The sequence below is a fragment of the Leucoraja erinacea genome, chromosome 5 (assembly GCF_028641065.1).
Source record: "Leucoraja erinacea ecotype New England chromosome 5, Leri_hhj_1, whole genome shotgun sequence".
NCBI lineage: Eukaryota > Metazoa > Chordata > Chondrichthyes > Rajiformes > Rajidae > Leucoraja > Leucoraja erinaceus.
This window is the reverse complement of record NC_073381.1, coordinates 31,337,972-31,354,909: the sequence shown is the minus strand read 5'-3', so window position 1 is coordinate 31,354,909 and position 16,938 is coordinate 31,337,972.

The window sequence follows — 16,938 nt, the reverse complement described above, 5'->3', positions numbered from 1 at the left end:
GCTGCATTTCTGTGCTGATATTTGGAATCTATTTCAAATCGCTTGTGAAATGTAGTAATTCCTGAACACAGCGTTTGGAAATAATAAAAAAACAAAACCTGTTGGAAATGCTCAGCAGGTCAGCTAGTATCTGTGGTATTGGTTCAGGTTTTATTGAAAGTTGGAAGATTAACTCTTTTTAACTTTTCAATGACCTACAAAAGCAGTCTCAGAGAAATGCTTTATATGACATAGAGTATAAAATCAGAGAATATGTTTAGGATTTGTATGAATTATTGGTTCATAGAGAGTATCCTGACCACCTGCTTCACGGTATGGTACAGCAGCTGCACTGCTGCGGACAGGAAGGCACTACAACGGGTGGTGAAACCGCGCAGCACATCATCGGTGCCCCGCTTCTATTCTAGTCTAGTCACCAATTCTAGTCACCAATTCTAGTCACCATACCTTCGGAAGGTAGGGATCCTTACGAGCGGTGCAGTGATGGTTGGCTATGTGGGTCTAAGGGTTAACGATTTCAACTTTAAGTTTAAACTACAGAAGTTGTGTTGTTCTTGGAATGAAGAAAAACTGAGAGCGGATTTGACACTGTGTACTTCTTCTTCTAATCGAGTCCACATACAAGATTAGAAGCTGTTCAGCCAGAGCTGAACACACTTCTCGGCATCTGTGCACTTCTTGTGCTTCTTGTCCGTAGTGGTGAAAAGATTGGCGGAAACAGAGCCCCAATGTGAATGCTCTTTCGTTGACCCCACTGTGTACTAGTGCTTTCAGGTTTAGACAGAGAATTTGTTTCTATTATCAGATGATTCAGGTACCTTTTCCTACTTTCTAATGGTGATTTGGTTACCCGCCAATGCTGCTTTTAACATTCTCATGAAAAACATGGAGTCAGAAGAAGGGTCCCGACCTGAAATGTTCAATTCAATGATTCAATGATACTTTATTGTCGCATGTACCCAGGTATAGGGAAATGTTTTTATTTTTGCACCCTTTTGTAAAATCATACAGTACTGCATACAACAATACACAAAGAGTTGCCACGTTTCTGGCGTTGAAAAAGTTACAAAAAGTTTATTGAACAGTCTTATGTTCTTGCTGCAGTGAACCAGGCTCCCTGCCGGGCCTCCTATGTTTTCGGCGACACCCCACTCTGGGTCCCCCTACGGTTTTGGTGCCCCACACTAGGATGCTCGCTGTGGCCCTCATCGGTCCCCCTATTCTCTCGGTGCCACCCTCTGGGATGCTCTCTGTGGCCCTCCTCACTCTCAGCGGTCCCTCTATGCTCACAGCAGTGCAGGTCCCCTACGCTCAAGGCAGCCCTCCTTGCTGGAGGAGTGGATTAGGCATAAGATCTCTTAGCTACTGTTGCTGAGTTTTGCAGCTGTGATTTCAGGAGTGAGCTCTTAGAATCAAATACACAGGACAAGATGTTAAAAGTCCCTTGGGAGCAGCATTGCAAACAACACCCGTCCAGTCACTGTCATTTGATCTATAGTCTTGGAGTAGAAACGTGCTTCAAACATAGGCCCTACCTTGTTTGGCACTAGGTATATTGTTTTCAACAAGCCCTCTGAAATTGACCGTTCAACTTTCCCTCTGCACGTCATCTCATCCTTCATGGTGAGGTGAAGGATCACATCATCATGGTGCTTCAAAATTGTCTTCATTGTTCTCACTGTCCACTGCTTGCTGGAATGATTTTCCATTCCACAGGGTGGACCCTCTTTACCATAAGCAGGGCACTACCTTTTCAACCTCTCATGTAACCATCTACAATATTTGTAATATCCGAGCCACTTTGGCTGTATGTAAATAAGCTCATAAGGAATAGGAGTAGAATTAGGTCATTTGGCCTATCAAGTCTACTCCACCATTCAAGCATGGCTGAACTAAATAGAAACAAGGAACTGCAGAAGATGGTTTACAAAAAAGAAAAAGTGCTGGAGTAACTCAGCATCAATGGAAGACATCTACAAGCGACATTTTGGGTAGTTGCTCCGGTAGGCGGTGCGACTCTGGTCAGCAGCGGCCTCTGCAGCCTGTCCGCGTTTTTATTATTTTTTGTCTATGTTTATATGTAGTTTTTGTTATTTTTTGTTGGGGTGTGTGTGTGTGTGGGGGTGGGGTAGGAGGGGGGGGGAAACTTTTAAATCTCTCCCTGCACTGGAGACCCGACCTTTTTTTGTCGGGTCTCAGTTGTCGTTGGGGCTGCAACGAGGAGCGGCCTCCAACAGAAGAAGCCGGGGACTCTGGTGCCGACTCACCTCACCGTCGCGGAGCTGGCCGAGCCCAGAGCGGGTGGAGCGGTGGTGGAGCGCCGCTGCTGCTGCTGATGCGGAGGCTGCTACTGCGGGTCTGCGGACGGCGGCACCGGGAGCCCGCGGGTCCCTGGAGGGAGACCGCTTGTCAGGGCTCTCGCAACGGCGACTTCTCCCGCCCGAGTTGCGGGGTCGAAGAGCTCCTGGAGCGGGGCCTACATCACTGCCCCGCGCGGCTTGGAATGGCCGCGGGACTCTGCGAGCGCACGCCGGGGGCTCTAACACCAAGACCCGGTGTGCGACCTCGCACCACCCGGCGTGGCTTTAATGGCCGCGGGACAATCGCCATCGCCAGCCGGGGGCTTTGACTTTGACTCTGACATCGGGGGGGGGGGGGGGGGGGGAGTGCAGTGGAGAGATAAGTTTTTTTTGGCCTTCCATCACAGCAATGTGATGGATGTTTATGTAAAATGTAAATTATGTTGTGTCTGGGGTCTATTTGTGTGTAATGTATGGCTGCAGAAACGGCATTTTGTTTGGACCTCCAGGGGTCCAAATGACAATTAAATTGACTATTGACTATTGACTATTGAGTTACCTATGCATGTTGTCCAGAGATGCTGCCTGACCCACTGAGTTATTCTAGCACTTTGTGTCTTTTTTTGGCTGCACTTAACCATGTTTCATCTTTGTCTCACACATCACCTCGCACACTTACTTCTATTTTGCATCTAGTGTTTCTAGATTAGCTTTGAACAGCTTCATATATTTGCAGCTCCGCGGCCCTTTGCGTAAAATTAGGTCTGTTTCACACGGTAACCATTTCCTAAGACCATGTCCTCTGATACCACAGCCTGCTCGCTGATGAACGAGGCTTTCAAATCTGCAAAACTGCAATCATCTGCTAACAGTCTGAGCTCAGTTAAGAAAATCAAAAAGATTTCTCTCTGCTCACTGGAAAAATATGCCTAATGTTTAATTGTTCTCTTTGTAGGAAAGTTGTCGTATACTTGTAATGCAATGTTTCATTTGAGGCCTTTATGATACGGCACACTTTACTCTGCACGCTGGGTTTTTTCTCTTTGCACTACCTATTGTGGTTGTGTATGGCTTGATTGTACTCATGACTAGCACGATTTGACTGGATAGCATGCAATATTTTTCCCTATACATCACTACATGTGACAATAATACATCAATACCAAATGCACAATCCCAGGCATGTCCTGGGAAACCTTCCCTTCAAGGATGTTCAATCAGCTGAATCACCAGTCAAATTAAAAGCAGGGACTGGATGCTGCAGTAACTGGACTTACAAAGTTAAAAGAGGTTGACTTTCTCCCTGCAATATAGAGAACAGGTAGAGATGAGAATTAAGGGACTGAAGTTTAAGGGGAACATGAGGGGGAACTTCTTTACTCAGAGTGGTGGTTGTGTGGAATGAGCTTCCAGTGAAGGTGGTGGAGGCAGGTTTGTTTTTATATCATTTAAAAATAAATTGGATAGTTATATGGACGGGAAGGGAATGGAAGGTTATGGTCTGAGCGCAGGTATATGGGACTAGGGGAGAATATGTGTTCGGCACGGACTAGAAGGGTCGAGATGGCCTGTTTCCATGCTGTAATTGTTATATGGTGAGATGTATCCTTGCTCACGATTATTGAGTTTGGCAAATTTATCCCTAGTTTGTTTTGCATGTATTCAAGCTCATCTGAGTTATGGATTCTTCAAACCTGTAATGAGGCAGGTGGGAGCTCATCTTATTGAGCTCAGAGCCGAACATTGTTCTGTTCCAATCAGCTGTTCCAATCAGCTGCTCCAAGTCAGAAGCATAAAGGGCCTGTCCCACTTGGGACAGCTCCAGGGCACTCTCCTGGAAAGCCTCGAGCTGGATCGACCGGCCACGTTGAAATCACGAGCTGGATCGACCGAACTGCATCTACCGACCGCACACATACACACACATGCAACCACATCGCGAAGGTGGAGGCCAGGGAAAGAGGAGGAGCGCTGTCTGCGCGATGAAAAGGAAGGTAAACGGCTGCCATAGAGTACCGTAAGTCCTTTAGACTCATGACCACACAGGCGTCACCCCATGACATGTCGCCTGTATGGTCATGAGTAGTTGCCCAAAGAGTCGTACCTTTTTCTGGTCGCCGCTGGATTTTCAACATTTTGAAAATTTTCGGCAATCTGCTGCGACTATGACGGGTGCCGGCAAAACGCCGAAAAAAATGTTGTAAGTGGGGCAGGCCCTTTACTATTCATTTTCCTCTTACATTTCATCTCCCAAAATGCACCACCTCACAGTTGCCCAGATTAAACTTCATCAGCCATTTCTCAACGTATATCTCTGCATCCACCTATCACTTGCCAGATTGTGTCCCATTCCCACCTCCAGCTTTCTCCCCTCCTACTACAATCAGTCTGAAGAAGCAGAAGCATCCCAACCTAAAATTTTGCCAATCCATGTTCTTCAGAGATGCTGCCTGACCTGCTTAGATACTCCAGCATTTTGTGTGTTTTTTTTTGTAAACTAGCATCTGCAGTTTAATGTGTCTGCATTTTATTGTCCTATCTAAGCCTCCGGTAAAAAATAAGTCCCTGCCTATATTGGGAAATTAAAGTCATCCGTCTGTTGCTTTTACATCTTTCGACGATGTGCCTACACAGATCTTCTTGTATTTCTCACTGGCTACTGGGAGACCTGTACTATGATCCATCAGAGTTGATTGCACCTTTCCTATTGTAAATTGCTTGTTCTAAGCTCTCCCCCAGTCTACTTTCAGTCAAATACACCGAGTCAAGCACTTGTGCATCTAAACTTTATTTGACAAAACACAATTACAGTTCCTACTACTGTACCTAACCACCGCGGGTTCAACCCTCGTATCTGTCTGATCAAACCCTCCTGGCCTCACTCACTCCAGAAGGTCACGCAGTCCCAAGCGTTCTCCGAGAAGATCGGCACAGGATCTCGTGGGAGCGGACTTTTATAGGTCCCCGAACCTCAAGGGGCTGAACTACATGGGGGTGGTCTGTTTACAATCCAATAACAGATATCAATTAACCCAGTACATGACAGACATTTCCCCAACCCAATAATGCAGTGGCTAATACATTGTATTCAAATGGTGTTTCTCAAAGGAAACGAACATCGCAACATGTGCCCTGATATACAAGGCTCAATTCTTAATCCAATCAACATCCAGCAAACTAAAGCTTTGCAACATTATTTACAATGTGTATGTCTGGTTTACATTCATCCAATCCATTATATGCATTTTGCACTTAATTGTCAGGATCTGCAGATGTTCCCATTCTCTTCCTGCAGCTCTAATCTAGGCTCTGGGCAAACTGGCACCATTCTGCAGCTTGTCCCATTTCTACAGAAGGCACATTTAAATTGACCAAATGTCCTAGCAGCCCAGTAGCCTTTACTCGATTTTAGTGTCCTGGCTTCTCCAATTTGGCCAGAATTAACATTCCTTCTTTTTATCATATATGATAAACCATAATTTATGATAATCAGATAATCAGATGACCAGACATACATATGTGTGTCTGTTACATTCTCCATCTATCAACAACAACATGATGATGTTTCTTCCCAGAATCTTGTCAAGCTTCCCGAGTTTTCGTGGGCGTAGCTTCACAATTTCCAACTGATGAGTCTTCACCTCCTGAGTTTTCGTGGGCGCGAATTCCCTCCATCTGTGTTGTTGCCCATTCTTCCATCCCTTTCCATAGTCGAACCTATAACCTATAATTCCTGAAAAACTTTGAAAAAACAAGTTATCATTCATGCACCAATGCTTTCCCATACATACAGTGTAATTCTGCCCTTTTCCATTTTCACCATAACTATCTCTATTATATTTTGCTCTATCACTGTATTCCTATTACTATTCTGTTCTATAATATCATAGGATCAACACGAATCAGCCCTCTCCGTATTCACACAATGTTATAATATATATATCTGATGATGGTTTCTCATATAAATTTCAGCTGGGTTCAGTCCAGATGTCCCTACAGGCGTGACTCTTATTTAAAGCAAACCATGATGAATGTTCCAATTTAACCAAATTCAGTCTCAGCCCTCAATTTACTATTTTAAATTTGTGTCATTCTCATCCTTCTCATTCCACAACATTGAGGCCGATAACACAATTCTATTCCAATTCCTGTGGAATTCCCAGCTGGCATTCCCAATCAATCTGCCAATGCTGCCAATTTCATCATAAAGCCAATTAAGAATGCCAAATCTTGGGACAATTTCTTTCCACCTTGATAATAGAAGCCGCTTTACTATCAAGGGTTAAATAATTTAGATCCATCGGTTAAATACATTGAATCTGATATTTCCACGCCCATTCAAGTTTCTCCTAATTCAATAGACCTCTCCTCTAGTATTTCTTTCTCAGTATGTTGGCTTGGCTCTCAGTCCATAGGGGTTCTCTCTTATACTAGTTTCCTAACCACTGAGAAATTTCTAGTCTGGTCTCTTAAAGGGAAGTCCTGCTGTTCACAGTTCCTCTTTTGGCCATTTCCAATTCGAACTCTCATGTTCCCTGAATAATTCCCATGCTACCAGATCTTCCCAAGTTCCATCCATCCTGATGTTCTCTGAATAATCCTTCCCATCTTTGGCTGCCTGTCATTAGGCAGGAAATGGTGTTGGGTATACTGATGGAACTGAAGGCTGATAAATACCCAGGGCCCGATGGTTTGCATCCCAGGGTACCTAAGGAAGTGGCTCTAGAAATCGTGGATGCATTGGTGATAATTTTCTAATGTTCTATAGATTCAGGATCAGTTCCTGTGGATTGGACGGTAGCTAATGTTATCCCACTTTTTAAGAAAGGCGGGAGAGAGAAAAAAGGGAATTGTAGACTAGTTAGCCTGACATCGGTGGTGGGGAAGATGCTGGAATCAATTATAAAAGATGAAATAGCCGAACATTTGGATAGTAGTAACAGGATCGGTCCGAGTCAGCATGGATTTACGAAGGGAGAATCATGCTTGATTAATCTTCTGGAATTTTTTGAAGATGTAACTAGGAAAATGGACAAGGGAGAACCAGTGGATGTAGTGTACCTGGACTTTCAGAAAGCATTTGATAAGGTCCCACATAGGAGATTAGGGCACATGGTATTGGGGGTGGAGTGCTGACATGGATAGAAAATTGGTTGGCAGACAGGAAACAAAGAGTGGGGATTAACGGGTCCCTTTCAGAATGGCAGGCAATGATTAGTGGAGCACCGTAAGGCTCGGTGCTAGGACCGCACCTATTTACAATATACATCAATGATTTGGATGAAGGGATTAAAAGTAACATTAGCAAATTTGCAGCTGACATAAAGCTCGGTGGCAGTGTGAACTGTGCGGAGGATGCTATGAGAATGAAGGGTGACCTGGACAGGTTGGGGGAGTGGGTGGATGGATGGCAGATGACGTTTAATGTGGAGAAATGTGAGGTTAACCACTTTGGTAGCAAAAACAGGAAGGCAGATTACTATCTAGATGGTGTCAAGTTGGAAAAAGGGGAAGTACAGCGGGATCTGGGGGTCCTTGTTCATCAGTCTATGAAAGTAAGCATGCAGGTACAGCAGGCAGTGAAGAAAGCGAATGGCATGTTGGCCTTTATAACAAGAGGAGTCGAGTATAGGAGCAAAGAGGTCCTTCTACAGTTGTACAGAGCCCTAGTGAGACAACACCTGGAGTATTGTGTGCAGTTTTGGTCCCCTAATTTGAGGAAGGGCATTCTTGCTATTGAGGGAGTGTAGCGTAGGTTCACAAGGTTAATTCCCGGGATGGCGGGACTGGTCATATGATGAGAGAATGAAGCAGCTGGGCTTGTACACTCTGGAGTTTAGAAGGACGAGAGGGGATCTTATTGAAACATATAAGATCAAGTTTCAAGCCGCCGAACATCTGTCTCATCCTCCAGTTTGGAGCAGAAGTCCCTTTTGGCCTTTTTAATGGCCTTACCAAGATCGTATCTGAACATCTTGTAGACCAGTGTATCATCAGACATGAATGCCCGGTGTCTGGTCTTCAAGAGAGTGCGGATCTCAAAGTTCATCCAAGGGTTCTGATTGGGAAACACTCGGAAGGGTTTTGTCGGGATGCAGTCCTCCACACATTTCCTTATGAAGTCTGTAACGACTGTGACGTATTCGTTCAGGTCCGTTGCCGAGTCCCTGAACATTGCCCAGTCTACTGGCTCCAAACAGTCCTGGAGTTGTTCCTCTACTAAGGTTGTAAAGGGTTTGGACATGCTGGAGGCAAGAAACATGTTCCCGATGTTGGGGGAGTCCAGAACCAGGGGCCACAGTTTAAGAATAAGGGGTAAGCCATTTAGAACAGAGACGAGGAAACTTTTTCTCACAGAGAGTGGTGAGTCTACGGAATTCTCTGCCTCAGAGGGCGGTGGAGGCAGGTTCTCTGGTTGCTTTCAAGAGAGAGCTAGATAGGGCTCTTAAAGATAGCGGAGTAATGGGATATGGGGAAAAGGCAGGAACGGCATACTGATTGGGGATGATCAGCCATGATCACATTGAATGGCGGTGCTGCCTCGAAGGGCCGAATGGCCTACTCCTGCACCTATTGTCTATTGTCTGGGGATGAGACAATAACAATATCAATTAATAATCAAACTACAAATATTCCTAAGCCAAATCTCACAAGACAGTTCCAAATCTCAAACTTTAAAGTCGCTCCAATTCATTACCATACAATTTAGAGACCTAATTCAAAATTTATTTCTAATAATCATAATTTAGACGCAAAGTAGGTGTTTTACCCCAAACCACAGAGGAATGTCTTTTTATTAAAATTCAGTTCTTTAAAGTGGAGCTTGCCCCAATAGTTGTCATAGGTTGCCAGTGTTGTTTCTTTCGGAAAGATTAGATAGTCTTACTTTCCTTTCCTTCAATAGCGTCAAAAGCTAGATGATGTTTAAGTTGGGCACTAGGGTAGGTAGCCACCTCTTCCCTGATGTCAGTTTCAAAGGAGTAGAAATACTGAGGAGCAGCTTTCTCTATCTGTTGACCTTCCCAGATTTGTCTTAAAGGGACAGGACAGTATCATTTCCTCCTGCTTGTTGACTCCTGTTTTTGGGGAGCTACGTTACCTGAGCTGTCATCTGCCCATTCTCAAGGGGTCTGTATATTCTTTACCTCACTCCCTAGTTCGTATGTTGTCGATTATACTGTCCTGCAGGTACAAACTCAGTAACAAGTTAGTGCAATAGCTCCTTTCCCCACTCCTGTATCTCCTGCACAATAAGTTTGTTTCTTCCCTCCCTCGTGCCATTTCAGTTTTCCTTAGTTCCCATTCTTGTTGTCACCAGTTTCCATTTTCATGGTCCTTCCTTTTAGTGAGGTTTCTCGATAATTAGATTCCTTGTGTCTCCTCCTAGGATTTGGAAGGGGGTGATGTACTTTCTGGTTTTTATTGTTATTTTTGGGTCATGTGAGGATGCCTTCAGATTTCATAGATAGTATTAACTGGCAGGTCAGGGCTAGCAGAATGGGTTTGATTGCCAAAATGTCCCTGCCGCCTGTCAATAGTCAATAGTCAGATTTATTCATCACATACACAATAAAGTGCAGTGAAATGAACTTGCCAGCAGCAGTACAATAAAAAAAAGAACATACAGTTTATATAATTAAAAGTCTCATCTCGACCGCTTCCTGTTTGCACTGTGGTTTGATTTTAGAAAAAAGGCTACCTACCACATATGACTGTGATTTTTTGGCCATCTAACTCAGAGTCCTCTTCCACTGCGCAGGCCCCGAGGATTTTTCCCATCGATGAAAATTAAAAGACTTATTAGTGTTTAAAAAATCTTGGGATTCTCTCTCCTGTCAATCACTGCCACGAAGGGCACGCCCCTTCCAGTGGGAGGGGGAGGGACTTTAAACCCCAGAAGTGTGAGCATGGCTCAGTCCGTCTGCAAGATGGCGAGGGAGAGGTCACGACTCTCTGTCTGAGCTGGGAAACTACAGCACATTGTGAGTATGCAATGTAGTTGAATAAATGATTTGTTAGCCTTTAATGAAAATGAAATGAGTTGTTTGGCCTGCCCTGTGCTTGAAACTGCAATGGCAATGGAAATGAAGTGAAAATGCAATGAGCTGTTTGGCTTGCCTGCCATGTGCTTGAAAGTGCAATGGCAATGGAAATGAAATTAAAATGCAATCAGCTGTTTGGCTTGGCCTGTCCTGTGCTTGAAACTGCAATGCAATTGGAAATGAAATTAAATTTGTTGTTTGGCCTGCATGAAACCATCAATTTCAGCCCACAAGGCCCTATTTGCCGAGAAACCTGTCCCTTTTTCCCAAAATGACCGTATTGTCCCAGGAGGAGCATTTTGGCCCAAAAGGCCCGTGCCAGGCCAGGAAATGTCCAGAAAAATTGCCTTTCCCTGAGATTTCACTCAGATTTTTTTCATAAGAACTGCTTTGGCCTATCAGGCCTGTAGTAGCCCAGGAGCCCCTTTGGCCAATCAGTAAGTATTCCCCCTGCAAGTATTTCTGAGCTTCCAGCCCACCAGACCTGAGTGACTGAGCAGCCAGCCCAATAATTCATTCGGCCCACAATGTCCACACTAGCCCTCAGGAAACCAGTCCCTTCAGCCCACAACAACCATACTAGCGCTCCAGAACCCCATCCCCACTGGCCAGCAATATTGGAATTGGTGGAGAGGTGGAATATTGTGTTGGGGGACCAGCCCTCCCGTGTGAACATGGGACCCAACGGGACCCACTTAGTCTAGTACACAATAAAAATGTAACACAAACATCCACCACAGCATTCATCACTATGGTGGAAGGCACAAAGTTCAGTCAGTCCTCCTCCATTTTCCCCATGGTCGGGACCACAAACCTACGCAGTCGCCACTGCAGGCGGCCAGATTTACAGGCAATGTAAGTCCTGAATCGGTGCTTACCTACCGGAGACCACGGCTTCAAGATGTTGTAGGCCGGCGGTCGGAGCTCTTCTCCAGGCTTCCCCGGAGGGACCCCACTACAGATGGTAAGTCCCCCTCACAGGACACGATCGACTCCCCGTCGGTTTCTAGATGATGTAGGGCACGGACCGGCGGTCGGAGCTTTTCTCATCTGAGGTCCCCAACGAGGGATCCCAGGCTCCGGATGCCGTGCCAGCTGGAGCTCCACAGACCGTGGCTTCAGGTTGCCGCAGGCCAGCGATCAGAGCGCTCCCTTCTGGCGACTCCCAGCGAGGGCTCTTCCGCTCCATGATTTTATGTACACCTCTAGTTTGATGTTTTGAGAAGGAAGTAAGCAAGTCCAATAGAAAGGGGAATAAGTGGAAAAATAGATGATGCTGCGCCCGCTGCTGAAAGCTCCGAGAGGCCCCGACTCTTTATTCGGAGATGTAGGCATGAAAGGCGCTCACCATTTCTGAAAAACAACCCTTGACCGGAGTCTCATTTCTTTGCATGCCCCTTCCTAATCCACATTTTCTATGGTTATTCCCTCACAGGACACGATCGATTTCCAATGTCTTCCTAATTCCAAATATAATCCATTCCGTTTTAGGTCTAGCACTGAAAAGCAGGTCTAACAAATCTATACCCAAAATTTATTCAGCTACATCCTACAAAAACTGAGCGGAAAAGTCGGCTCTCGGAATAAATGGCTATGTCTATCCAAACATTTTTGAGATCCTCAGATACTCCTCCTTGCTATCCTTCGAGATCTTTATTTCCCATTTCCCAATTCTTAATATGGATCTCTGAGCTGCCATCGGACCAGATTGCATTAAAGTCTGTGGCCCGGGGGTCGTTCTAGGCTCTCGAATTCAAACTAAATTGCCCAATGAAATCTCGAATGGACTAGAGTATTCCCAGCCAATCTATACTCTAGCCACTGAGCCCAGTGTCTTTACGAGATTCCTCGTCCGTCACTCCAGGGAGAGACACAGATATCTTCATGCAGACACCCCTCTCTGTTGGGCATTGGGGGTTCAGCACCTAGCCTCTTTGCACTGGCATCGATGCCAATTTTCAGAACGCACCAATCAGCTTTCCCAGCAAAGATAGAACAATACATAGACTAGACCTGTGTTTCAATACCCTACCAATTGGATTCCAAGTGTTCAAGAAGGAACTGCAGATGCTGGAAAATCGAAGGTAGATTGGATACCAAATCTGGATAATGGGCCACCCCTCGCCCTCGTAGAGCGTCAGGCTCTCGTTAATACAGCTATAGTCTGCCAACAATGACCAAGTTTTGGGCCACTCCACGCCCTGATTTATGGGCCCTTAACCCAAAGGAGTGCTAACCCCCACCCCATGCTTTCTAGACTGTTCTAATGATCTCGATTGGACCCTTTCCCAAGCCCGCAAATTATCGATCCGCTCCGACTAGCGAAGTGCCGAAAATCAATGCGAAAACTGCTCAGTGCACTTCTGCACTCGCGATCGAAACAGCTCAACACCCTTGATCGCAAACTTGTGTTTGGGGGTCTGTTGAGATCCCGGACGAGCCCCCAATGTAAATTGCTTGTTCTAAGCTTCCCCCCAGTCTAGTTTCAGTCAAAATCACTGAGTCAAGCACTTGCACATCTAAAGTTTATTTTGACAAAACACAATTACAGTTACCACTAATGCACCTAACCACCGCGGGTTCGATCCTCGTAACTGCCTGATCAAGACCTCCTGGCCTTGCTCAAACAGAGACATTCCAGAAGGTCACGCAATCCCAAGCGTTCTCCCAGAAGATCGACACAGGACATCGTATGAGGGGACCTTTTATAGGTCCTCAAACCTCGAGGGGCTGAACAACATGAGGGTGGTCTCTTTACAATCCAATAACAGATATTGATTAACCCAGTACATGACTGGCCTTTCCCCAACCCAATAATGCAGTGGCTAATACATTGCATTCAAACTGTGTTTTTACAAAGGAAACGAACATCGCAACGTGCCCTGATATGCAAGAAAACCAGATGGCTCAATGCTTAATCCAATCAACATCCAGCAAAGTAAAGCTTTGCAACATTATTTACAATGTGTATGTCTGGTTTGCATTCATTCAATCCATTCTATGCATTTTGCACTTAATTGTCAGGATCTGCAGATGTTCCCATTCTCTTCCTGCAGCTCTAATCTAGGCTCTAGACAAATTGGCACCATTGTGCAGCTTGTCCCATTTCTACAGAAGGCACATTTAAATTGACCAAATGGCCTAGCAGACCAGAAGCCTTTACTCAATTTTAGTGTCCTGGCCTCTCCAATTTGGCCAGAATTAATACTATGAGCTGAATGAGCCCACCAGTGGCTCCACTCTAAGTTTAGCTGTGACATTATCCCTGAACAGTATTGCAAATTCTCCACCGCCATTACATCCCTCTGTCATGTCCGTAATATCTAAATCCTGGAACATTAGTAGTCCAATAACATGTAACATTCAACAGAGGTCCGATCTTTGCAGATCTCCTGAATATTATCACCAATTTCTATTTATCTTCAATATCCAAGATTCATAAAATCCTGATAAATAAATTCATTATGAGCTAGATACAAGTCTTAAATCGAGCTAAATAACAAATATCTTACCCTGTTAATAAATAAGCTGAAAAGCATTTCACTGTACCTCGGTACATGTGACAATAAACTAAACTAAAACTAAACATATGAAATAATTTAACAATTTCAAATGTAGTGCAGCTACTAACTTCCACCTGCTGTTCTTCTATTTTTTTTTACCAACTTTGGAGGATTCATAGACATTTTACACAACTCCCAGAAAAACAAAATAAATGGAAGAAATTACTTTGAAGCTTTGTTCCACTGACAACAAACTTGCATTACTGGAAGAACACAGTGTGGACTAATAGACAAGTGGTTTGACATAGACATTTGCAATCAGAAGTTTTTTTCTGTTACTGAAGTCTGAAGAAGGGTCTCAACCCAAAACGTCTCCCATTTCTTCTCTCCAAAGATACTGCCTGTCCTGCTGAGTTACTCCAGCTTTTTGTGTCTATCTAGTTTTCAGTTACATTAATAATAACAGGCAGCAGATGGCAGTATCGATCCAAGCTTTCATCAACTGCACTAACTGCACTGCCTACTCTGCACCAGTGATGTTGATACTGCTCCAAGTGTATTCATTGTAAATAGGACTTAAACTCCAGCAAGACAGCCAGATGGCCGGTAGTCTCGTTTATGTTCAACTTATGTGAATGTTTGCATTAAATCACAATAAAAATTCAAAATAAGGCAATTTATACTGTAACCATAACCCAAAATCATTAGCGGATGAGAGAACAGGGATTGAATATAAATTGCAAAATTTATCATTCATTACTAATTCAGAACTGTGAGCACTACTTAGAAAAGGATTTTCCTTTCAAAAGTGTGCTGACTCAAATGAATTTTCAAAGTTCAATTTGAAATATAATAGAAAAAATGCACAGCTGGAAACAGACAAATATGATGCTAATGCAAGTAGGAAGAAACATTAACAAGATATTTTTTCAACTTCAATCATTATATTCAAGTACGTTTTAAATGAAAACAAATTCACAACCAAGCATTATATGGTAGAAAGTAAAGGAGTCAGCATCCTATTTTCCTCTCTGCCATATTTACCATTCTTTTCAATAAATTGTAGTCTGGTTATAATATGAATATAATGCACTCCCAACAGCAACACTTGAAAAATAGACACCATGTGTATGAAATCTATTAGGTTGTTGGTTCCCTTTCTATAACCTTGCCAACAGGTCTATTAAAAAGTTATTGTTGACTCAGATCTGGCCAGGCTCGGATTTTCCATCAAGAAACCTTGGAAAGGGCCAAGGGCAACAGCGATGGTGGTGACTGCCGGAAAGGGTAATGGGTCCAGTTAATTCAGGAACCTGTGTGTGGGTGGCTCACGTCAAGGTTGATTAAAGCCTGAGGATTTCAGAGAGAAAAGGCCAAGCTAAAACACGGGCCTAAAAATTCAATGTCGCTGGAAAGCGCACGCACAGGGCGGAATCTTGCCCTGGTAAGGCTCACACCTGAAATGCAAATGTGTATCTCACTAACTGGAGAGACTGAACACACCTGGCTCTTTACTGCATTCATGCACATTTACAGGGTTTGATTTTGGAATCATCTGAACAAGTGCTAATTGATAATTTGAAGTTTGGAACCTGCTGTTTTCTCTTCATGTATGCTGCGTGTGCTTATCGTTTGATTCTATCGAATGGCCAAGTCACCTGGCATACCTAATTCTCAAACAAGGTTACACTTCAACTAATCAGTCTGCAAGCTAAAAGCCAACAAGCATGTCTTAAAGTCACAACATGCAAGTAGTTAGTGGTCGGCCTTGTGAATAAACCATTCCCTCTTTGGTTGTATATTTGCTGTTTCAATATATGTGAGATACACATTTGCAGAAATCAACCCAGCATTTCGCCAGCCACCAGCAGGTCATCACATCGCATGGCTTAGTTTAGTTTAATTTAAAATACAACATGGAGACAGGTGCTTCGGCCCACTGAGTCAATGATGACCATCGATCACCCGTTCACATCAGTTTTATGTTATCACACTTTCTCATCCACTCCCTACACACTAGGAGAAATTTACAGGGGCCAATTAATGTACAAACCTGCAAGTTCTGGGGACATGAGAGGAAACCGGAGCACCCGGAGAAAACGCGAGCAATCACAGGAAGAACGTGCAAATTCCGCAGAACAAAGAACCCGGGTCCCTGTCTAGGTGAAGCAGCAGCTCCACCAGCTGTGCCACAGTGCCACCCTAACTTAGGGTACATGGTGCCATCCATGTCAGACTTGGCATGGGAGCAGGCACCCTGATGCTAGTTGAGGAGGATAAAGACTCGCCACGGCCAGAGGCCCTTCTACAGAGATCAAAAGCAGGGAAAAGCCCCAATGACACATGCACACACACTCTCACACAATCTCTCACATAGAGTCATAGAGTCATACAGCACGGAAACTGGCCTTTCAGCCCAACTTGCCCGTGCTGACTAAGATGCTGACTGGTCCCACTTGCCTGCATTTGGCGCATATCTCTCTAAACCTTTCCTATCCATCTACCTGTCCTAATGTTTTTTTAAATGTTATTACACATCCTCTGGCAGCTTGTTTCATCTATCCACCACCATCTACATAAAAAGGTTGCCTCTCACGTTCCTTTTGCATCGTTCCCCTCTCACCTTAAGGTCCTCTGGTTCTTGATTCCCCTAATCTGGGTAAAAGGCTCTGTGCATTCATCCTATCTATCCGCTTCATGATCATACACACCTCTATGAGATCACACCTCAGCTTCCTGCACACCGACAAATAAAGTCCTAACCTACCCAACCTTTCTCTATTGCCCAGGCCCCAAGTGCTAGCAACATCTGCATAAATCTTCTCTGTGTTCTTTCCAACTTAACAACATTGATCCTATAGCAGGGTGATGTTCACCAAAAGTGAGCACAATACTGAAAATGCGGCCTCTCTCACACATATAGACCTACGCACCATCACTCTGTCACATACAATCTCACACAAGCACACATCTCTAACCAAACCACCATGGCAGGCACATCGCAGGCATATTTTAACAGTCATGATCACATTTCCTTCCTCTGCGTATATGTGGCCCAATTTATCAGGCTCACCATCTAGTCACATGTTACAC